The sequence below is a fragment of the Lissotriton helveticus genome, chromosome 5_1 (assembly GCF_964261635.1).
Source record: "Lissotriton helveticus chromosome 5_1, aLisHel1.1, whole genome shotgun sequence".
NCBI lineage: Eukaryota > Metazoa > Chordata > Amphibia > Caudata > Salamandridae > Lissotriton > Lissotriton helveticus.
The window spans coordinates 1,768,027,612-1,768,050,682 of NC_136065.1; the positions used below are offsets into that span (position 1 = coordinate 1,768,027,612).

General features: G+C 50.3%; 1 protein-coding gene across 3 annotated transcripts in view; it reads left to right on the top strand.

The window, feature by feature from the left end:
• CDC27 (cell division cycle 27) overlaps positions 1-23,071 on the top strand; it is a 1,228,661-nt gene that overhangs the window by 403,101 nt on the left and 802,489 nt on the right. The window lies entirely within an intron of this gene.

The window sequence follows — 23,071 nt, forward strand, 5'->3', positions numbered from 1 at the left end:
TTCAAGGGTCTTTAATAGTCCTTACAGAAACCCCAGTGATGTGATTGCTATTTGGTTTCCATTTTCAGTTGGTTTTGTGAAATAAACCATAGGTTATATTTAGTGTTGTGCCAAACTGGCTAGTATTCGGTCAGCCTCTAACATTTTATGCACCTCGCCCTCCGGTTAGGTGAGAAGTTATTTACAAAATAAGATTCAAGCTGTTTCTATGTAACACCATTTAATTTGTTCAATTAATTTCCCATTGAGGATCCTGGTGCAGTTTCACTCAAAGGAAACCATTGTTTAAGTGTGGACATTCGTCCTTAAGAAAGATTATAAATAACTCAAAAAACACATAAAATCGTGAGCAAAGTTATGAGGCATTGACACATAATGACAAGTACCCTTTAAAATGCTAATGGCTCTTCTTTTTACATCCATGAGGGGCCTTGCTTAGGAATATTACATCCAAATCTTCTGCCAGCCCGGAGAAGTTAGGAAGTGTCTCCCTCCGGATGCGTTCAGCAAGTATGGTTTCTGCTTCTTGGCTGAAGTTGGAATGTTCAGGGAGTGTAAAAATGTATCTGAAAGAAGCACGTTAGTTATAGATTCCTTACCTTAGAATTACCCCCAGGAGACTCGATCCGGAATTTTTTTCCGTCAGCAGTACCTCTGCGCGTCGGAAGGTGGCGTCGGTTGGCTCTGTGTTGGCTTTGTGTTGCTGGGATGTTTGCGGCAGCTACTTAGACCCTTTTGTCGACTTCTTTTTATAGTCTACGACTCATGGTGCACGAGGGATGCGTGTCTTCAAGCCCTGCTGTTTCTGTCATTGGATGATGTTGGTGATGGATCGCACCGCGTGTGCCTGTTTTACCTGGAGCGCGACCACGACCGACTGCTGGTTGATGGCGCCGAAGGCTTTGTGGGACCGGTCCCGAAAGCTGCTTGAACACCGGCAGTTGGCTCCGCGCCGTTCGAGGTGCAGGTCGCGGAGCCACCATCATTTATCCAAGTCTTAGAAGTCTTCGCACTCGGGGTCGGGTAAGTCGAAGCATAAAAAGAAGTCGAAGAAGCATCGTCGCTCTTTAACTTCTCCTCGTAGGTCTGCCGATCCGACAAGGAATGCAGGTGATGCCCCTCCCGCGGCTCTGCACGCAGAGCCCGAAGAGTTGACTCTTGGTTTCCCTCCCCTTCCGGGACCCGGAGCGAATCTCGCCCAGCTTCGCATGCCATTTTTGGGCGACCCTATCCCGCTGGTGCGCCTTCGGCCCCCCGGACTAGTTAGGAGGGCCTAGGCCTTCTCTGCCGACAGCTCCGGCACCTGCCTCGGCTCTGCAGGCCCCACTTGGATATCGGCCTGTATCCGGATCGGCGCTGGTTGACCTGATTACACTCTGTAAATGGGCTAGGGCAACTTCATTCAAATAAACAGCTCAATAGTAGCAAAGCAATACATGAATAGAAAATAGTGACACTAATATATAGAAAAATAAAAAATATTTATTTATTATACATGGTAGTTAATCTAAAAAGAGGTTAATCTAATGATTATACATCTCTAGGCGAACATTGACTTGAGCAATATATTGAACTTCAGTCATCTATTAGGCCTTTCAGAAATGATAATTAATACAGAATTATTTCTTCAGATAAAAAGACAATTCAGTGATCAGCAATTTATATTATTATAAAAATGTCCATTGAACAACGATTTATCGGGTGGTTTCCAAATTGTGTCCCAACGCGCGTTTCGGCAGCCCACGCTGCCTTCCTCAGGAATTCCATCTCCAAAATAGTATGTTCTGCAAGAACAATTGCATATCACTACCATGTTTTAAAAATAAACCAAAAGTGTCACTCTACACAACAAGTAACATATACTTTGTTGATAATCATAATCAAAATATCACACTAATGATAAAGTTCACATCTATTTATACTGAATCGGAGCCATACAGCAACGATAGTTTTCAATAATGAAGAAAAATGCAATAATGAAGTGCATAGAAAAAGTGAAATAAAGATATCAGAGATGAAAAAAAGGGAAAAATAGACCTAAAAGACATAAGAAACACTAAGCAAATGGAGGGTAAAAAGGCTTTTATCCATAGTTTGTACCTCATATTGATATTCTGGTCCTGTAAGTATACTGAAATTTAACTTAAAATCGCAATAGTCAAAAAATGCACCTACCGATAGATATGTTGTGCTGAAATTACTAGGAGACTATTCTTAGTCTGTGTAGATGGATATAATCAGAGTGACTGCAGAAGCAGTTAACTTCACATTCTAAAAATATGGACTGAGAAGGCACGTTGTCCCTTTTGTTAAAACAAGGTTCCTGTTTGCTACATAGTCATGCTAATTCTAATCTGTTTTAGGCAGGTAGTTACCTACTGCATTATAAGTGATTTCATATAGCTGACCAATATGATAATCAAAGTGGGTCAAAAGTAAGATAAAATAGCCCACTCAGGGATCCAAAGCGGTCTCGACGTGGTATAAACCCAATGCTGAGAGATTTAAAAACACAGAAAAAAATATTTTTAACGATATTGTATATACAGGTGATTCACTAGAAATCTACATACTAGAGGTGACATGAAATATCCTATAGTTGACTATACCTTAGAAGCTTGAAATTAGGATTGAAATCACCAAGTTTCTTCAATATATGTTCATCTCAGGATATGCTAAAGAGACACAAACTACAGCGGACACATGGACAAAGACTCTCAAACAGTGAATCATATCTCGAGACAAAAACCACTTATTGGAGAGATAAATGAAATACCTTGGTGCCAGCAGTGTTGGTTTAAGGATGAGCTGCTAATCAAATGTACTTAAAAGACCTCTGCTGCATATCTGAGGACAGACAACGAAATCTTAAGTGTGTAAAAACAGTGCCACATTGCTAGATGTTAGGCAGAACCACTGAAAGGCTGCACATGCAGTGACGTTCTGAATTTGTGTATTAAAGGTAAGAGACTTTCAAAATGACCAGCAGGGCAACTGAACGCTAACGCACAAAAAATATGTAATTCGTTAGCTATAAGAAGACCTTTAATCAGAGCTCTCAATTTGTTAAGGGGCTACTGAATGCTAGCTAATAAATCAGTTCGTTAGTTATGAGCGATCTAAGTAGCCTTAACGGAATCAACTGATTTAGCGAATAGAGTAGCTAAACACCGTACACAGCATGACAATATTATGCAAAAGAACAAGCTGAGAGTGGTTGGTAACCGCGCCTATGTACAAACAGCCGCACTATTTAACTACGCATGCAGAGGCGATCTGAGTGTAAGTCAGATCTAATATAGAGGTAAGTCAGATCTAATATAGAGGTCTTGGCGTTATTACTTGTTTAAACTGGAAGGGTGAGTAAACGACGGACGTAACATAGCCGTATTTTGCACAAAACCAAACTAAAAGTTTGTTCTTCAGAAGCGCGTGTAGGCTGATGGTGGTAGCGCAGAAAGCGGGGCAATTCTATATAAAAATACCTCACTACCGGTGAACTAACAGCAAAATGCGGGCAGCTGAAGACCGGATACCGATGTGTACCATGTTTGCAAAAAGAATATCGAGCCAAAAGTTTAGTATCTCGCGTAACTGATGTGTTACGTGACTCCAACATCATGGGGATTCTAAAGATACCCAGGGTTTGTGGATTCCCTTGGAGGGGTCCCAGAAATTAACCAAAATACAGTAACATTTGTTTTTTCAGAAAAATGGGGACAATGGGTTGCAAATGAAAGCCTCTGGGTTTTTCCCTGCAAATGTTATCAAAAAAGGGTTTCTGGGGCTAAAATCAGAATTTTCTCAGCTTTTAGGAAATGACAGTCTTTTGTCAGAGAACCAACATTTTTCACAGTTTTGGCATTTTTCTGGGACATATCCTATTTTTGCTATTTTTAGTGCTTTCAACCTCCTTCCAGTTAATGGTAGAAATGAGTTCGAAAGCAATAATGGATCCTGGAAAGCTATACATTTTAGAAAAGACGACAAAATTCTGAATTCAGAAAGGGGTCATTTGTCTAAATCCATGAAGGTTTCTTTATAGAAACTAATTTAGTTGAAAAAAAACAGCCTTTTGTCTCAACGTTTTCACCTGTAACTTCTTGTAATTGTGTCAGCTCTTTGAAAGCAATATACCGTTACATCCGTTAGACCCTCCTGGTTGTGGAGATATACAGGACTTGTAGTTTTGCCAAGAACTCGACGAACCCAGAGCCAAAAACTGAGCAGCAACTTGCAATGGTTTTTATGTACCGGGTATAGAGCAATAATTCTGGGAAAATGTATACATGGAAAAATCGGTATGAAAGACACCTATGTATTTCTGAATTGGGTACAAATTATAGAGTTTAGAAACAGTATATATTTCCACATTTTCAAAATTGGTAATACTCATACTAGCATGAGAATTATTGGTCATTTTTAAAAAATGTGCCTCCCACCAGGTTCTGATACCCAGAGTCCCTTGCAAAGCTAAAAAATTGGCAAACAAAACGCATTTTCCTCACATTTCTGTGGTGGAAAGTTCTGGAATCTGCGTGGATCAACAAATTTTCACCCACCCCGCTGTCCCCAAAGTCTTATGAGAAAAATGGTACCTCACTTGCCTGGGTCTGCCTAGTGCCTGCGACAGGAAACGGCGCGAAACGCAAAGTGGTCGCACCTCAATTTTGCAGTGAAAACTGGCCCTTTTTTGGCAAAGTGCCTACCTGTAGTTTTTGAACCCTAGCTCTGCCGGCACCTAGGGAAACCTAGCAAACCTATAAATTTTTGAAAACTAAACACCCAGGAAAAATTCTAGATGAGGTGACTCCACTGCCTTCCACCAGGTTCTGTTACCCAGAATCCCTTGCAAACCTAAAAAATTGGAGAAAAAAAACGCATTTTCTTCACATTTCTGTGGTGGAAAGTTCTGGAATCTGCGTGGATCAACAAATTTCCACACACCCCGGGCCAAAAACTCAGGTGGCCCCCCCCCCCCCCCCCCCTCAAAATAAGGTCGTTTTGCTATAGGTAATTTTTAAGTCTCCACCGTACGATTTGGGCCTTTTCCTGTTGCAGCCACTATGCCTGCCCACGCAAGTGAGGTACCATTTTTATCGGGAGACCTGGGGGATCGCTGGGTGGGAGGAAATTTGAGGATCCACGCAGATTCCACAACTTTACCACACAATTATGAGAAAAAAGCGTTATTTTTTTTTGTGTGCAAAATTTGAGCTTTGCAGTGGATTCTGGGTAGGAGAATGATGAGGGACCCTCGCAAGCCATAACTCGCTGGAGTCCCCCGGGTGTCTAGTTTCCAGAAATGTGTGGGTTAGGTAGGTTTCCCTAGATGGCCGCCGAGCCCCGGGCCAAAAACTCATGGGAACCCCCTTGCAAAACCATGTTACTTTGTTATAGGTAATTTTGATGTTGCCTCATCAGGTTTTGGGCTCTTTCTGTTGCGGGTCCTTGAGCCACCCACGCAAGTGAGGTACCATTTTTATCGGGAGACCTGGGGGAACGCTGGGTGGGAGGAAATTTGTGTGAGCCCAGTGATGCCACGCTTTCCCACACAAAAATGTGTGAAAAAAATGATTTTTTTCAGCTAAAATTGAGGTTTGCAAGGTATTCTGGGTAAAGGAACGTTGGAGGATCCACGCAAGCCATACCTCCTTGGAAGCCCCCGGGTGTCTACTTTGCAGAAATGTGTAGGTTTCCCTAGATGTCCACCAAACCCGGGGCCAAAAACTCATGGGACCGCCCCCTTGCAAAACCAGGTTGTATTGTTAGGTAATTTTGATTTTGCCTCAATAGGTTTTTGGCCCTTGCCTGTCGTGGGCACTAGGCCTACCCATACAAGTGAGGTACCATTTTTCTCGTAAGCCTTTGGGGAACATGGGATGGGTGGAATTTTGTGGATTCCAGAACTTTCCAACACAGAAATGCGAGTAAAATTAATTTTTTTCGTAAATTCTTTAGGTTTGCAAGGGATTCTGGGTAATATAACCTAGTGAGAGCCAGTCAAGTCACCCCATTCTGGATTTCCCTGTGTCTAGTTTTCAAAAATGTACAGGTTTGCTAGGTTTTCCTATTTGCCGGCTGCGCTAGAGCCCAAAATCCACAGGTAGGCATATTGCTAAAAACAAATCTGTGCCTTGTCTGCTTTCTGCCGTCCTGAGGGGCTATTTCGGGGGTGGGGGTGCCCCGATATGCCCCCAAGGGGGGCAGAAACACTATGGCTATTTTTTTGGGGGGTGGGGGCATGGGCATGCCCGATATGGGCATGCCCGATTTGGGCAGCATCACCCTATTTCAAATTTGCCCCCCAAAAAATCCCTGGCATTGAGTGGGCTTTTTGCCACCCCCGGCGGGGCAGATTGGGGAAGATTGGGGGCTATTGCCCCATCTGCCCCCCAGGGGGGAAGGAAGGCTGTAATTGTTGCGGGGGAGGGGGTGGGGGCATGGGCATGCCTGTTTTAAGCAGCCCCACCCTATTTCAAATTTGCCCCAAAAAAATCCCTGGCGTCTAGTGGGCTATTTGCCACCCCGGCTGGGCAGATTGGGGGGTAATGCCCCATCTGCTCCCCTGGGGGGGGATAGAAAGTCCACTAGATGCCAGGGAGTTTTTTGGGCAAATTTTAATTAGGGTGGGCTCTGCCCAAAACAGGCATGCGTTGCCTCCACCCTAATAACAATGTGCCCAAAAAAATCCCTGGTGTCTAGTGGGATTTTTGCCCCCCCTGGGGTGGCAGATTGGGGGCTACTGGCCCCATCCACCCCCCCAGAGGGGGCAGAAAGGCTGTAATGGTGGCGGGTGGGTGAGGGCATTGGCGTGCCCGTTTCGGGCAGCTCCCACCCTAAAAAAAAGTCAAAAACCAAAACCCTGGTGTTTAGTGGGCTTTCGGCCCCCCTCCCCCCCCCAAGGGGCAGATTAGGGGCCAATGCCTGATCTGCCCCCCCGGGGGGCAGAAAGACTGTAATGATTCTGGGGGTGGGGGGGGGGCATGGGCATGCCCATTTTGGGCAGCCCCACCCTAAAAAAACTTTAAAAAAAGAAATCCCTGGTGTTTAGTGGGCTTTCTGCCCCCTCCCCCCCCGAAGGGACAGATTCAATTGTGGGGGGGGGCATGGGCATGCCCGTTTTGGGCAGTCCCCACCCTTATTTTAAATTTATTGTAAAGTCCCTGGTGTCTAGTGGGCTGGGGAAGCTCCCGAGACTCTGGGGGAGAAGAGGGAATCCCTCTGGTGCCCGCACCAGAGGGATTTCCAGGGGTGGGTGTGATGACGAGCTGAGCTGGACATCAGCACACGAGCAGTGTGTGCCATGACGAGCTCAGCTCGTTATCAGCAGGGAAGGGGTTAAATGTTCCCCACTAGGAACGTGGTAGGACATGTCAAAACAAATATGGATACATCAATATCTGTGGCTCCCGTAGCTGTAACAATATATATATATATATATTGGTAAGGTGGATAAGACCTGATTACAATTCCACTGGCGCTGATTCTTCCGGCACCACTACCGCGTTCGACGCCAGTCGGTCCCTGGCCGGCGTCAACCCTGGCCTCCATCCTGACGTGGACCCGGAGCCGGACCGGCGTTGCCCGACGCCGGCGTCGAAAGTGGTTTTTGTGCCCCAGTTCTCTTCTGTGGTCCCTTTTCGACCAGAATGGCACCCGGAGGATGAGGAGGAGGACTGGAAGGGGTCAGGTGAGCATCTGTCTGACCAGGTGGATGAACAGGACTGGAGAGAGGACCCTGGGGGTTGCCAGTTGTCTCAACACTTCCCCTGACCGTGGCATGTTGTCACCTACCGTGGCTATGGAGGAGGGTGCGTCGTATGCAGTGGTGTTGCATAGGGCGTCCGGGGCTCTCAACATCGAGCTTCCTACGGTGGCGGTCAGGACTAACCTCCTGACAAAGGTGCTTCAACCAGCTGCGAGCTCTTTGGAGCCCTTGCTGCCGTTTAATGAGCCCCCCACCGATGTCCTTTCGGGCATGTGGCCAAGGCCCAACACAGGGGTTCCCGTGGACAGGATGATTGCCCGACGCCACCACCCTGCACTGGGCGACCCCACTTTCCTTTCCCAACACCCCACCCCGGAGACCTGGGTAGTCCAAGCCTCCACTTCCAAGAGCGCATTCCCTACTGCTCCACCGGAAATGGAACCCAAGAAGCTGGACCATCTTGGGAAGAACATTTTCTCTTCTGCCAGCTTTGGACTGCGGTATGTAAACACTGCATGTCTCTTGGGCCTTTACTCCAACTTGGTGTGTTAAACGGTTGCGCAGGTGCTGCCTCAGTGTCCGAAGGAGGCCCAGGCAGTGCTCTACCAGTTTGTCGCCGCCGGTAGGGATGTGGCGAAGTTTACCATCCGTTGTGGGCTGGACACCGCCGACTCTATTGGCAGGACCATTTTAACGTTAGTAACACTTAGTCGCTACGCCTGGATGAGATCGACTGGCTTTTCAGGGGATGTCCAGAACACCTTGATGGACATGCCCTTTGATGGTGGTCGCCTTTTTGGCGACAAACAGACAATGCTCTAGAGAGTTTTAAGGACTCACGGGCTACAGCCAAGTCCTTGGGCCTCTCCACCTGCCCTGCGCCATCTGCTTTTCGCCACTTTCGTGGCTATGGAAGGGGTGCCCGCTACTTCCCGCCCAGAGCCACTGGCTGCAGCAAGTTACCCAAGCTTCGCGCGGCCAAAGATGTGGGAGTAACCGTCTTGGATCCAGGAGCCAGCGGGTGGGCCAGTCCACCAACACCCCCCCCCCCCCCCAACCCTCTGGAGCAGCCGCCAAACCCTCCTGTTCCGACCTTTCAGGCCCATCAAGTGCCAGTGGGTGACAGGATTCGCAATCACCTTCCCCAATGGCGCACCATCACGTCGGACAGGTGGGTTTTGCAAATAGTCCGAAGGGGCTACTCCCTCCCCTTTGAGACTAGCCCTCCAGCCATGCCATTGAGATACCACCTCATGTCGCACGCTCATCTGACCCTTCTCCAGCATTAAGTTTCGGCTCTCTTGGCCAAGGGAACCATCGAACGCATTCCTGCCCCAGAAGTAGGACGTGGTTGTTACTCCCACTACTTTCTGGTCCCCAAGAAGGACAAGGGCCTGTGTCCTATCTTGGATCTCAGGGACATCAATCGCTTCCTCCGGAAGGAGAAGTTCAAGATTTTGACGCTTGCTCCGGTCTTGTCTGCCTTCGATCCGGAAGACTGGATGGTAGCTTTGGACTTGCAGGACGCTTATTTTCACATCCCAGTCCTACTGGTGCTACCTGCGGTTCACAGTAGGTCAATGGCCAGGATTGGGACAATGGCAGATCCTTCTCCCTTCCCCAACCAGACCACACTGTGGTGTCGGGCGCATCCCTTCAGAGATGGGGCAGCCATATGGGAGAGGCGGAGATCAGAGGCTTCTGGTCTCAGGCAGAGTCCTGGCTTCACATCAACCTTCTGGAGCTTTGGGCGATTCGTATCGCACTGAAGACATTCCTTCCCTTTGTCCGGGGAAGAGTAGTGCAGGTGTTTATGGACAACACCACCGCCATGAAGTACTGCAACAAACAGGGCGGGTGGGGTAGTGGACCCTATGTCAAGAGGCCCTCTGCCTCTGGACATGGCTGGAACATCAGGGCATATCCCTGGTGGTTCAATACCTGGCAGGTTCTCTGAACGCCAGGGCGGACAAGCTCAGCCGCAGGTGCATGATTGATCACGAATGGCGTCTTCACTCGGAGGTGCTGCAAGGTCTCTTTCAACAGTGGGGATAGCCTTGGTTAGATCTATTCGCCACCGAAGAGAACGCGCAATGTCAGTAATTCTGCACGTTGGAATTTCCAAGGAGGCACTCGCTAGGTGACACTTCATCGCGATTGGAGTTGCCGTCTGTTGTATGCCTTTCCTCCTATACCACATCTGCCCAGAGTGCTTAAGAAGATCAGGTGCGACCGGGCCCAAGTCATTCTTGTGACTCTGTACTGGGCACGGAGAGTCTGGTATCCCGAGCTGCTCAACATGGCCAACGATCCTCCGATCATCCTGCCTCTTTGGGAGGATCTTCTCTCGCAGCAGCACGGAACGGCCCTCCACACAAACCTGTCCAGCCTCCACCTCCTTGGGTGGAGATTGAGCAGCGGCAGTTGACGTCTTTCGACCTGCCTCCTGCAGTCTGTGATGTAATCTTGGCACCCAGGTGTCCCTCCACCAAGACGGTATACGCCTGCCAGTGGAACAAGTTTGTGGCATGGTGCACAGCAAAGGCTGTGGATCCTCTTTCTGCCCCTCTTTCTGAGGTTCTCTTGTTTCTTCTTTCTTCTTTCTCTAGCCTAGCCCAGCTCTATCAAGGGCTATCTTATGGTCATCTCTGCCTTCCTACGGCTTCCATAGCAGCCTTCCCTTTTCAAATCCCCAGTTGTCAGTCGCTTCTTTAAAGGCATAACTCATCTCTTTCCTCCTATTCCCTTCGTTGTGCTTCAGTGTGACTTGAACCTGTTTTTAACTTATTTAATGTGCGCTCCCATTGAGCCGCTTAACAACTATCCTTTAAGGCTCTTGACTCTAAAAACTGTGTTGCTGGTGGCCATCACTTATGCCAGATGAGTGAGTGAACTCCGGGCGCTTTCTTCTAAGCCTCCTCTTCTCTCTGTACATCCGGACAAAGTGGTTCTTAAAACCCGTCCATCCTTCCTGCCCAAGGTTGTCACTGCCTTCCACATCGGGCAGACTATCACTTTGCCCACCTTCTTTCCGCCTCCACATCCTTTGAAAGTCGAAGATTGGCTCCACCGTCTGCACCCCAAAGCGTGCGCTTTCTTTCTATCTGGATCACACAAAAAAGTTCCAGGTGGATGACACTCTTTGTTGGCTACGAGGGTGCCAAAAAAGGTCAGGCCGTACACAAGCGAACCATTTCCAGATGGGTCGTTTTGTGTATAAAAGCATGCTATTCTCTGGCTAAAAAGGAGCCTCCAGTGAGGCTACTCGCCCATTCCACCAGGGTGACGCCAGACACTACTGCCTTGGGAAGAGGAGTTCCTCTACATGACAACCGTCGGACAGCTAAGTGGGCATCACTGCACACATTTACGAAACACTACTGTCTGGACAGCCAAGTCCAGAGAGACGGCTTCTTTGGCTGTTCTGTTCTCCAGGACTTACTGGTATGATCTTCGTTCGCAGACCCTCCACCGGGGTTGGTATTGCTGGGGTTTCTGTTAGAAGATAAGGAATCTAGAACCAACGTGTTTCTATCAAATGAACAAGTTACTTACCTTCGGTAACAACATATCTGTAAGAAATATTATTTAGTGATAGATTCCTTACCGCCCCACCCATCCTCTCCTTTCTGCAAACTGATTTCTAGGGTTAAGGGTATCCTTACAGGGCCCTAGTTGTGTGCACCAATGGTCAGTGTCTTGCATGGCTCTACGTTACTGGTGTGAAAAGTCGTGTACAGAACTGACGTCAACGCGGCACCTAAGTAGCTGCCGCAACGTCATCCCAGCTACACAACGCCAACGACTGATGCTGAGCTGATCGACGCCACCTTCCAACATGCAGAGGCACTGCTGACAAAAAAAAAACTTTCCGGGTCCAGTCTGACGCATGGGACTAACTGTTTCTTACAGATATACTGTTACTGAAGGTAAGTAACTTGTTCATCAATAGATCGTTTTTTTTAAAATTAAAATTGCAGCTGATAAACCACAACAGTATTCTGGAGTCCAAAAGTCTCCCCATATTAACATGTCCTTCTTTACGTGTACATCAGTCGTTTCTAGCGGTGTTAGCTGGTGTGTTTCTGAATTGATCAGTTAAAGTATTCCACCCAAAATGCTTGGTAAGCCCCTCTTAAAGCTTCTACTATTTTGATTACCAGTATGATTTTACTCTGAGATCACAGTTCAACAATGACAAAATTACGATTTACAATACAAATACTTCAGTGCAATCCTTTTAGGATCCTTTTAATAGAGGTTGTAAATCTCCCAGCATAAAGACTAGAAAAACTTGGCTGGGATTGGCTCCCAGATGTCTTGCAGACCTTGACAGCTAGTGTGTCCCAGGACACCAACAGCTCACAGACTGCCTAGATTACACAGTAGTCTTGATTCAGATCCTACTGCCTCTTAATTTACCCGTTGCTGGCAAAATATTCACTATAAATGATTGTATTGAGCTTTGAAAAAGCCCTAGACTGACGGTACTAGAGGGTGAACGTGTCAGCTGTTCCTTTGTCTTGAGTCATACCTTCAAACATTGTCATTTTGCATGTATGTATTCACAAGTATCAGTAATGAAATAAACCCAATTGTACCCAGTCGTTGCTCCCGCTCCTTACCAGGACAGAATATCTAGGGAGAACACACTTGGACCACAATCCCCTCTGATTCCAAATCAGCTGGGAGGTTGATCGCCCGCCCGTACACACGTGGCGGCTGCAGCCTGCTGCGCTTGAGGACGCTGAGTTTCGATCCTCGCTGGGCACGGCTATTTTAGGTTTAAAGTATTTTATTCAGCACAACATGTAAAGACCAACAAACATCTCAAGAGAGTATAGCAGGGCGGAAAAGCTAGTGTCCAAGAGAGCTACCAACAGTTGTCATTCCATGGGTCACGCCCGCTTAGTAGCAAAGGTCGCTTGTCGCCTCAACATGTTATGACATTTCCCGTATAACCCCCCCACCCAACATTCCCCCCCAACGTCCCACCACCCACCCCCCATTCCCACCCCACGTCCAGTGCACAGTCCCTAACCACGATACACATCAGAGTCACAATACCAAGGAGGAGAAGTCCAACGGGAGATCACGGGGCTGACTCCACCGGGGTCGGAAGCCGCAGGAGGCGGAGATACTTGGGGCAAGTAAGTTCTCTGAACTCAGTAAGCAATAAGGAATGAAATGGTTGCCAAAGCTCCCTAAACTGGTCTACATCCCCCGCCACAGTGAGGGAAAGCTTCTCCATACCCAACACATGCCACAACCTGTGGAGCAAGCCAGTGATAGACGGTACAGTATCAGTGTGCCAGTGAATCAAGATGTTCTGGACAGCGGAGCCTAGAGCTATCGCTATCTGCCTTCCCCTGCGAGATCGAAGAGGATACATTAGACCATTCGGGAGCCCCAACAGGGTATAGGCAGGGAAGCGCGGCAGTTCAATTTCGAAATGAGAATCAATTTCATCCAACACTTCTTTCCAGTAGGGTTCTAGAAGCGGGCAGTCCCATAGTATATGTGTGAGTGTACCCCTGTGCCCACATCCCCGCCAACATGTCATCTTTACTCCGATCAAACTCACGCACTCGTACAGGTGTATAGTACCAATAGGTAGAGACTTTAGTCAACGTATCCGTGAGCCCAATGTGGTAAGCTGAGTGCCTCGCTCTATAAGATATGTGTTCCCATTCCTTAGGGCTCAGTGTCCTCCCCAACTCCCTTTCCCAGCGCTCCCTCCCAGGGTGATAGAGGTGTGTCGTCGGTCGTTGCAGCAGCTTGTATAAATCTGTAATCAGTTTGGAGTCCGAAGTCCGCGTCATGAGTCAGAGCTCCTCCAATATGAGAGGGAGGGAGAGGGGATAGGTGAGCACTCGCGCACGCTAAGCGACTTGCACACCAAGCACGCAGAGATTATGGAGAAGTTATGCTGCCACAATTACGCGGCGCACTCGGCCAGGACACACGCCAGGGCGGACAGAGCTGGCCGGCTGCTAGCATGGCTGGTGCAGAGCGAGGGGCGTGGAGCCCCCATACGGGCACTATGTACAGCAGAGGGGGAGATGGTATACACCCAGCGAGAAATTCACCGCGCTCTGACCGCACACTACAAACAGCTCTATAAGGCCCGTGGCACTGGCCCCCAGCAGGAAATGGATGAGTTTTTGGATGCTGTCACCCTGAATGCTGCGGACGAGGGACACAGGGGCGAGCTTGATGCCCCCCTCACCCTGGAATAGGTAGGAGATGCGATCGGGGGCATAGCGACAGATAAAACCCCTGGGCCGGACGGCCTGCCCGCCGAATACTACAAGGCGAATAGGGATATTTTGGCGCCCCTACTCCTTCAGCTTTATAACACAGCTGCAAGTGAAGGTTCGTTCCCTCCATCCATGCGGGAAGCATTCCTGGTCTCTTTGCCCAAGCCGGACAGGGACCACACCGCGCTAAGTTCGTACAGGCCACTGGCCATGCTTAATACAGACTATAAAATCTTTGCAAAAATTCTTGCGTAACGGCTTGCGGTAGTGGTCCCTCATTTAGTGCACCCCGATCAAAACGGGTTTGTGCCAGTGAGATCCACATCCCTGAATCTCAGGAGGTTCTTTAGGGTGGCGGCTGAAGCGACAAAGGAATGGCCTAGGGCGGGGTGCCTGATAATGGATTTGGAAAAAGCCTTTGACTGCCTGGAGTGGGAGTACCTGGCTGCGGTGCTATCGCGTTACGACCTTCGGGAGGGATTCCTACAGATGGTTCAGCTCCTTTACAAAAAGCCTGTGGTTAGGGTGCGGCTGGGCCCATACATTTCGGAGGCGGTGGGCCGGGGCACCCGGCAGGGATGCCCCTTGTCCCCGCTATTCGCACTGGCTGTGGAACCTTTGGCGCGGCGGCACTACGGCAGTCACTGGTGGCGGGAATACCTTTGGGGGACGCGACTCACCAGTTCTGTAGTGGGGGATCTCTGTGTATAGTCATAATCTAGTGAATAGTCCCGCCCAGGTGCGAGGACCCCGGCAATCAAAAATAATCTCTTAAGTTGTCAGAAAATTGCAGAACTGCAAAGACACTTAAGAGAGAATTTAAAGACAAATAATGCAGCCTATATCCACAGGCTACACTGTCCAGTACTTCAACTAGAAATTCCACCAAAAATCCACAAACAGCAAAGCCTGTCCAGATTTCCCTTGCTTTAACAGCAAAACCCCTCTGGAATGATAGAGAGGAAGGCATGGACAGACAAGCCCCATAGGCTGCCATTATGTGGCTTAAATAGGGTACTGTGCCTTTAAGAGAACTTTCCAGAACTTCTCCCAGTATCCCAGAATGCATAGCAGGTCCTTCTCACTTTCAGTTCTTTTTTCCGGCTCCTGCTTACTGGACCCTGGTGCATTGAGCTCTCTCTTTTTCGAGGGTTTATTGGAGTTTTTGTACACTTTTTGGCTTTAAAAGTGTTTTCAGTTGCTTCTTGGTGTTTCCTTTCACTTCTGTGTGTTTGTTCAGGCTTTTTAGGGATCTAAAATGCCTGCTTTATTCGACAAGTGCCGAGCATGTGGAAGGAAAAAGGCCAAGACTGATCCACACGACGTCTGCATTCTTTGCCTCCCTGAAGAGCATGTCCCTGAAGATTGTGACATCTGCCAGACCTTTTCTACAAGGACTCTGAGGGAAAGGCTGAGGATTGGGCGCCAAGGCCTGGAAAAGAGGCGTTTGCAGTCTGCAGGTGGGTCTGGGAAGGCTCCCTCTGCCCCTGCTGAGGCCTCTGGGGGGCTCACCAGAGGCAGTAGGACCAGCAAACAGTCCCGGTCTCAGTCGACGTCGATTGCAACGACGACGTCGAGAGGGATGACGACGGTGTGTTCCCCTTCTCCCTGGGGCTCCGGGTCGAGACAGCGTGGAAGGTCGACGTCGAGAGGCCTGGGTAGGCCGCCGTCGAAGTCACCGCCAACGGCGTCTTTGGCGTCGTCGATGCATCGACGTCGACGAAGGAGGCACCGGCGCTCGCCGTCGAAGCGACACCGCCGGTCGCCGTCACGCAGTTCGCCGTCGAGGGGCTCCTCGACGTCGAGGACTGTGAGGAAACGGTCGACGAGGAGGAAGAGTCGACGCTCGCCGTCGAGGTCTGACCGTTCGTCCTCGAGGGGGCGACGGTCGTCGTCGAGGAAGAAGCACTCGGCGTCGAGGAGACGGCGTTCGACGCCTGAGTCGAGGGGTCGCCACGCCTGAAAAACGACGCTCGACGTCGAGCAGGAAGAGGTCAGCGTCCCAGAGGATCTCTGCCTCCCCTAAGCGGCGCAGAAGGGATTCTGGCGCGAAGAGTCACGCTGGATCTGGGGAAGGACGTCGGAGACGTCGCTTGCGCTCTGGAGGGTCTGGAGGGTCTCAGGCCCCTCCCCCGAAGAAGTCACCGGGCACGGTGTACTCGGTGGTATATACACCGCCAAGGCCTGCGACTCCTCCACCTCTACCGAAGGAGGCTCCTCCGGCTAATCCTCCGCTACCTTTGATTCCTCCGCCTGCGGGGCAACCTCCGCCACCGGTCCCACCTCATAGGCCAGAGGTCGGTGTCGCTGCCTCTGCTTCCGACACCTCCTAAGGGTACGCCTACTCCGAAGCCTCAGGATAGGCTACGGAAGACGCCTCCACGGAAACCGGTGGAGCGCCTATGCGCTGGGAGGTCACGCTCCCACTCCAGGAGAAGGGAACGTTCGCGTCACAGGTCTTCCACACGATCTAGACGGCGTCACAGGAGACACAGGTCTCGTTCCCGGACCCGGTCGTCTGGGACCAGGGACTACTCCCCGACCTTGTCGGACTCGCCAGACACTAGAGTTTCGCCGATCGATGATCTGGTGTCCTTCCAGGACGTACTGTTGCGTGGTGCGGCGAAATTGGGCATTACTTTGACGGTGCCCACTCCCGAGACATCAGTCATTTTTGAGACGCTCCACCAGAAGCATTTGTCTTGGCCGTTACTGTCACTGGTGCCGGGTCTGGAAGAACCGGCCATGGATCTTTTCCTCACCCCAGCGGTGATTAAGGCGCCACCCTCCAGACTGCAGAAGAAGTACAGGGCTCCGGACTCGGACCCAGCCTTTCTACGGATGGAGCCCCCTCCAGATTCGGTGATTGTGACGGCGGCGCGCAAACAACATGCCACCACACCTTCCTCCACAGTTCCGCCAGATAAGGAATCTAGGTGGTTGGATTCGTCTGGGAGAAGAGTTTGTGGGACCTCGGCGACCTCAATGAAGGCAGCTAGTGCCACTGCCTTGTTGGGTCGGTATGACAGAGCCCTCTGGGAATCCCTTCAACAGTTTGCGGAGCTCCTACCGTGGGACAAGCGGGAAGACTTCCAAGAGGTGCTGAACGAAGGGATGTTGGTGGCGAATCAAGTCATCAGCGCTGCAGCCGACTCTTCTCTGCTGGCGGCGCATGGTTTCTGCCACGGAATTAACCAGCGACGACATGCATGGCTCCGCCTTAAGTCTCTGAAACTGGACACTCAGCAAAGGGTTGCCAATCTGCCATTCTCTGGCGAAACCCTGCTCGGGAAGCACGCTGATGATGAAATGGCCCGCATGAAGGTGGAGGCCAAAACGCTCACAGCGGTGGGTTTGGAGAAGCCCAAGGAGACCAAGAAGTCGTACCGTCCGTTCCAACGTCGGTTCGGTGGTCAGGGCAGAGGGCGTGGCCAGTCTTCTGGACAACAGCAGCAGCAATGACAGCAGCAGTTCAGAAGACCGTTCCAGAAGCGCCAGAGAGGCAGAGGCGGCCATCAGTCGGCCCCAGCGACTATGGGCCAGACCGGGTCTAGGCCCTGAGCACTTACTTCCTCTGCAACTGTTACCCGCTCCGGTGGGGGAAGCATTCAATGTTTTCTGGCAGAGTGGAGAAAAATTACTCAGGACAAGTGGGTGCTGAATATTGTTTGCAATGGATAGTCTTCGGTTCACCAGCCCGCCTCCGTCAGTTCCTCCGGTCAGCTCACAGTATCAACTGCGCGAGCTCCAGGCGGAGGCCGATATCCTGTTAAGGAAAAGGGCGATCGAAGACGTACCTCGGTCTCAAAGAGGAAGAGTTCTGTACTCCCGGTTCTTTCTGGTTCGCAAAAAGGACAAGAACGAGTCAGGCCCATCCTGGATTTGCGACAAGCAAACAAGTGGATTCGCAGAGAAAAGTTTTGCATGCTGTCGTTGCATCAGATTTATCCTCCGCTGCAACGGGGAGACTGGCTGTGTGCCATAGACCTCCAGGATGCTTACTTCCATGTGCCCATTGCACACAAACACAGGAAGTTCCTGCGGTTCCAAGTCGGCGCCAATCACTATCAATACACAGTACTGCCATTCGGACTGAAGTCTGCGCCGAGAACATTCTCAAAGTGCATGGCGGTGGTAGCCGCACACCTACGGAGGAACAAGGTGTTTGTCTACCCGTACCTGGACGACTGGTTGATCAAGGCCTCCTCATTCACGGAAGCGCAAGCGCACTTCCAGAAGAATTGCGTTCTCTTGAACAAGCTGGGGTTGTACATCAACATGTCCAAGTCGGTTCCGACTCTGGTCCAGTGCATTCAGTACTTGGGAGCCTCCATCGATACGCTGTCAGCAAGCGTGTCTCCTTCGGAGGAGCGACGATTATCACTGCTTCGGAAGGCTCGGGTTCTTATGACCACTCCATCCACGACAGTGAGGACGGTGTTTTCTCTACTAGGATCAATGGTCTCCTGTATCTTCCTAACGCCCCATGCTCGGCTGCACATGAGACCGTTGCAAGAGTGCTTGGAGGATCAGCGGGATCAGAGGAGAGGATCTTGGGACGACGAGATAAGTCTATCTCTGCATGCTCTTCAGTCTCTGAAGTGGTGGTGTTCAGCGGAGAATCTCCTCAGAGGGGTTCCCTTCCACAAGGACATTCCCACTCAGACTATCGTGACGGATGCTTCTCTCCAGGGCTGGGGAGCGCATTCCGGAGACCTACAGATTCAAGGGATGTGGTCCCCGACGGAGTCCACGTACCACATCAATTTCCTGGAACTCAGAGCTGTTCACTTGGCACTGAAGACCTTTCACCCGTCCTTCCAGACCAACTCTCTACTTGTACAAACGGACAATACGACCACAATGTATTACCTCAACAAGCAGGGAGGCTCGAGGTCACGCACCCTGTCGCAGGAGGCGCAGGCGATCTGGCGCTGGCTTCTGGCTCGAGGACTGACGATAACGGCTACCCATCTGCCAGGTGTGCAGAATGTTCAGGCAGACGCACTGAGCAGACTGATTCAGGAAAACCACGAATGGGTCATAAACGACGAAGTACTAGGAGAAGTCTTCGCAAGGTGGGGGACTCCAGAAGTAGATCTGTTCGCCACCGCCGAAAACAGCAAATGCCGAGACTTCGCCTCCAGGTACTACCAGCCGGGGACGCTGGGGAATGCGTTATGGATCAACTGGTAGAACAGCTTTCTGTACGCTTTTGCACCCATTCCCCTGATTCCGACGGTTCTCATCAAGCTGTCCCAGTCCAGGGCGCGGATGATATTGATTTCCCCGGAATGGCCCAGACAGTGGTGGTTCACGGACCTGCTTCACCGGTCTCTCCTTCCTCACATTCGGCTGCCGTGCAGGCCGGACTTCTCACGAAGTTCGGGGGGCTGATGTTGCACCCCAACCTCTCGTTTTTGAGTTTGGCAGCATGGCTCCTGAGATAGTGCAATATGGTCATTTGAATCTCCCTGCAGATTGTATGGACATACTGAAGGAGTCTAAGAGACCTTCCACTAGGACTTCCTATGCGTACAAGTGGAAGAGATTTTGTCTCTGGTGCAAGTCTAAGAACTATGATCCGACGACTTGTAAGGAAGATGTCATCCTTCCTTATCTTCTACAGTTGGCGCAGTCTGGCCTTAATGTCCATTCTATTAAGGTTCATCTTGCTGCTTTGACTGCCTACCGGAAATGCCCTTCGCAGACTTCCTTCTTCCAGATCCCTGTGATCAAAGATTTTTTGGAAGGCTTGAAGAAAGTGTTCCCTCCTGTCAGGCTTCCTTCGCCTTCATGGGAATTGAATGTGGTGCTGTCCAGGTTGATGAAGGAGCCTTTTGAACCTATTCATAAGGCTTCGTTGCAGCACCTGTCCTGGAAGGCGGCGTTCCTCGTGGCCATTACATCAGCCCGCAGGGTGAGTGAAATTCAGGCGCTGTTGCCAAGAACCTTATACTGTATTTCATGCTGCTAAGGTTGTTATGCGTACTCGCCCTAAATTTCTTCCCAAGGTTATTTTTGATTTTCATGTCAACCAGAACATAACTTTGCCTACGTTTTTTCAGAATCTTTCATCTCCAGCGGAAAGGTAGTTACATTCCCTGGATGTTAGGAGGGTGTTGAAATTTTATCTGGATAAGACCAAAGATATTCGTAGGTCTGACCAATTGTTGATCAATTATGGATCAGTCAGGACGGGTCTTGCGACCTCTAAGCAGTCTATCTCTAGGTGGATTGTGTCCTGCATACAGTTATGTTACCAAAAAGCTAATCAGACCTTAGGAGGTAAGCCTAAGGCTCATTCCACCAGGGGCAAAGCTGCCACGACCGCATTGCTCCGTAATGTTCCGATTGCAGAAATCTGCAAGGCGGCCACTTGGAAGTCGGTCCATACCTTTGCTAAGCATTACTGCCTGGACACTGATGCCAGGGCTGACGCTCAGGTTGGGCAGGCTTCGCTGCGAAATCTGTTCGCACAATAGTGGTGTTAATTCGCTTTCCTCCACCGCCGCTTTGGTGTGGGGATGGGCTTGCCATTCTATTCACTAGGTTATGACTATACACAGAGATCCCCTACTACAGAAGGAGTAGTTTCTGTCCTGTAACTCCAGTTCTGTAGTAGGGGTATCTCTGTTATAGTCATAAGCGCCCTCCCGCCTCCCCGGTGGAGAGAGATGTTCATTTAAGGAATGCGACAGGTCTGGCGTGTTACGCCTTCAAAAAGAACTGAAAGTGAGAAGGACCTGCTATGGATACTGGGAGAAGTTCTGGAAAGTTCTCTTAAAGGCACAGTACCCTATTTAAGCCACATAATGGCAGCCTATGGGGCTTGTCTGTCCATGCCTTCCTCTCTATCATTCCAGAGGGGTTTTGCTGTTAAAGCAAGGGAAATCTGGACAGGCTTTGCTGTTTGTGGATTTTTGGTGGAATTTTTAGTTGAAGTACTGGACAGTGTAGCCTGTGGATATAGGCTGCATTATTTGTCTTTAAATTCTCTCTTAAGTGTCTTTGCAGTTCTGCAATTTTCTGACAACTTAAGAGATTATTTTTGATTGCCGGGGTCCTCGCACATGGGCGGGACTATTCACTAGATTATGACTATAACAGAGATACCCCTACTACAGAACTGGAGTTACAGGACAGAAACTACTCCGTCTCGCTTTATGCGGACGACTTGCTGGTGTTCGGAAATGATGTCACGCACATACCGGAAAGGCTGGCCCAATTGTTGGAGCAGTTCGCAGCTGTCACAGGGCTCAGGGTAAATGCGGGCAAGTCTTGCCTGTATGCCTTCAATGCTGAGATAGAAGACCCGGGGTACTGTCTCGGGGACCAATGGAAAGCAGACACCTTTAGGTATCTAGGGATTCAGATCTATAGGCAGCCAGCCGACCTTTTTGAAGGCAATTTGGGTAAAGCGGTCGCAGCGCTTCGATCCCAGATACGTTTTTGGTCCTCCCTCCCACTGACCACAACAGGCAGGGTGGCCCTAGCCAAAATGGTGATGCATCCCAGACTCCTGTATTATTTCGTTAATTTGCCACTATATGTACCGGCCTCCTTCTCGTCGCTAAATGCGATGCTGCGAGATTTCTTCTGGGGCACGTCCCAAAACCGGCTGGCGTTTGCGAAGTTGTTCCTGCCAACGGACAGCGGTGGACTGGCCGCTCCTTGCTTTGAGCACTATTACTTGGCTGTGCAACTTCAATGGATTGCACGCTGTTTGACGGACAGGGGCAGGGACGACACCGCCACAGTCGAGCCGCCATAGTCACTGGAACGTGTCACCAGGCTTTTTCACCCCATGGCGGCGCCTACGAGACCCACCCCGCTGCTGCTGGCAGTGGCGTACAAGTGCTTCCGCAAGGCCCTCTTTCTCACCAGAGGGGTTCATCCGTATGCGCCAGCGGTGCCCCTGGAGAGTTTTCTGGGGGGCAAGGGGGGCCTTACTCGACCTATGCTGGAGCGCTGGAAGGAGGCGGACATTCAGACGCTAGGTGACCTCTTTAGGGATTGAGAGCATGTGGCGTATGAGACTTTGGTCTCAGAAGATGGGCTTCCCCCTGGGGGGTTTCTGTTGCATCGGTCCATGGTGGCGAAGATGACACTAGGGTGGGGTAGTGTGGCATCGGAGCCTGAGCAGCACTTAACTATGCAATACTTGCATGTCATGGGGAGGGGCAGGCACCTGGTCCGTTGGTTCGCTGGGTCGTTGAGGATACACCCAGGTACTAGCTTGGCTACACTCGGGGACAAACGAATAAGGAGTGGGGAAGAATCCTTAAAAGCCCGGTGCGCGTTCCCAGAAACTTGTGCTTCCGCCAGATCCAGTTTTATGTAGTTCATAGGGCCTACCTCACGCCTGCGCTCATTAATAGGTACATCCACCGCGCGGATGGTTCCTGCCCCAGATGTGGAGAGTTAGACGCGGGATCCTTCACCTCTTATGGAGCTGCCCTAGGCTTAGCTCCTACTGGAGTGTAATCGGCGAGCTGCTCAGCAGATGCACTGGGCGCACAATACCCCTTGACTGGCCGGGATACATGTTGCACCAGTTCAGGAGGCCGCCTAAAGACAAGGTGTCGTCCCGCTTTTTAGATCTGGGGATGTGGTGGCAACGCGCCTCCTTACGAGGCGCTGGAAGGCGAGCGATCCGCCAAGCGCGCAGGTGTGGACCTCCTCCTTTCAGGCATGGGCCCGGGCAGAGTGGATGGCAATACGCAGGGAGAAGACGGTAGGGATTCGAAAAGAACCAATGGCGGAACAATGGGAGCGTATGCTTAAAGCCTTGCAGAAGACTGGTGGAGCTGGGGACGTAGGCGCTGTGGAGGGCTAAATGTCGCCCTTTGGGATTGGGGTGCGCCGCGGGTTACTTTCCTGCCAAATAAGATGACTTGACACTGTCATTGACTCCTGGGGTCACATAGAATTCAAGTGCAAGTCCAGTGAGACTAGGGCGCATGCGTGTGCATGGGGAGGGGGCGTAGCCTGAGAGGAAGGGGGAGAGAATTAATAGGTACCAGCATTATGGACTTTGCCGCTATTGTTTTCTTATGTTCTTCTGTTTATTGTTTAAACACAGTTGTTGTATAAAAGC